General features: G+C 31.7%; 1 non-coding gene across 1 annotated transcript; it reads right to left on the bottom strand.

Moving 5' to 3' along the window:
- Positions 1 to 1,585: 1,585 nt before the first annotated feature.
- Positions 1,586 to 1,690, bottom strand: LOC149526307 (small nucleolar RNA R71). Its single transcript, XR_016352143.1, has one exon. It is a non-coding gene; the product is annotated as a small nucleolar RNA R71 (small nucleolar RNA).

The raw sequence follows: 1,690 nt of genomic DNA on the forward strand, positions 1-1,690 counted from the left end.
GTACTGGTCTTTTACATACAACCATGAGTGAATGTGAGTTCTTTTGTAAGTTAGAAAAAACAAAAACGTTTTTCTCTTTTTTTCTCTTCATTCTTGAGGCACCATCAAGGCCAAAGGGTTCTGGAGTGTGTAATTTTTTGTGGAGGACTTTAGTAGCCACTTCATAACAATGAAAGTGAAGAGATCGTTGTGTACACAAAAGAAGATTCACCAGGCATGCTTTTTCGATTAGAAAGAAAGTGGTATATTCATCTAAAAGGATAGGCCTACCTCCCAACAATGGTATCAGAGCAGTTTTTGGCTTACTTTTATGATTTTAATTTGTGTATATTTTGAAAGCATGTTTTGGTCCTGATTTTGATTAATTTAAATTTCTAGTATATGATTTATTATGTATAAATTTGTAATAGGTATGTTTTATTTTTTATTAGCTTTCTAACGATATATTATAAGTATTATATATATTCATAAAAAAATAAAATTGTAAAATTGTTTTGCTGAAACAGATATGGGGAAGGAGTAGGCTTTAATCTAGTTCAAATAGGTGCATTGGTCTAAGGTCACATGGTGCCTTATGGATGGTAGTAAAACAAAAAAAAAATGGAGAAAGAAAACGTAACTAGTAGGATTTGAACTTGTACTAACAAAGTCATTGAAACTTTAAAAAAATACCCTTGTACCACTACATCAAGGAAGCATCCTTTAATTAAGTGGGCAACGTATAATAAAGATCAAAAGGGCTCGGACACAGCCATAAAAGGCTTGATGTGGCAGCCACATGGCACCAATAGATATATTTTTTCAAAATTGCTTTTTTGCCTCTTAAGTTTTTGTTTTTATAGAATGATCCCAAAATTTTTTGGTAATTAAAATTTAAAAGAATTCAAAATATTATTTATGTTTTTTGCGATGTTAATATTTTGTTAAATTCACATGCATTATAAATATAGTTACTTAGTATATTAATTAACTGCATTTTTCCTTATATATTATAAATAAGAAATTATTTTTCTTGTAAAACATTTATATGGTTTGACAGAATTTAGCAAATGTTTGTTAAATCAATTATTTTACATATGTTGTAAAATGCTATGTGCCATAATATTTTGTTACATATGCTATGTAAAACATAAAATGCTGAAGAAGTAGTGCCGCAGCGCTGCACGACTTTCCACAAAAAATAAGGGAAGTTAATGGGATTTCGGAAATTAGGTTATTTGGAGCCTATTTAAGGAGCCTTTTTCAGAGTTTTTGGAGGGGAGGCAGCAAGCAACTATTCTGAAGATTTGAAGCCAAGAAAAAACCAAGAAAAAAAGAGAATTACCTAGTGATTCAGTCTTCAGTCTAGTTTAGTGAATTACCTAGTGATGATCCTAATTCTCATTTGGTAAATTTCCTAGAGATTTGTGATACCTTCAAGTACAATGGAGTAACTGATGATGCTATTAGATTGAGACTGTTTCCCTTTTCTCTGAGAGATAAAGCAAAAATTTGGCTTAATTCATTGCCTAATGGGTCTATCACTACATGGGAGGACTTGGCACAAAAGTTTCTAGCAAAATTTTTTCCACCTGCCAAGACTGCAAAAATGAGGAACGATATCACCTCATTCATACAATTTGATGGTGAATCCTTATATGAAGCCTGGGAGAGGTTTAAAGAACTAGTGAGAAGATGTCCACATCATGGG

Source organism: Theobroma umbraticum, unplaced genomic scaffold, assembly GCF_002168275.2.
Source record: "Theobroma umbraticum cultivar Fairchild unplaced genomic scaffold, ASM216827v3 scaffold_77.0, whole genome shotgun sequence".
Classification (NCBI taxonomy): domain Eukaryota; kingdom Viridiplantae; phylum Streptophyta; class Magnoliopsida; order Malvales; family Malvaceae; genus Theobroma; species Theobroma umbraticum.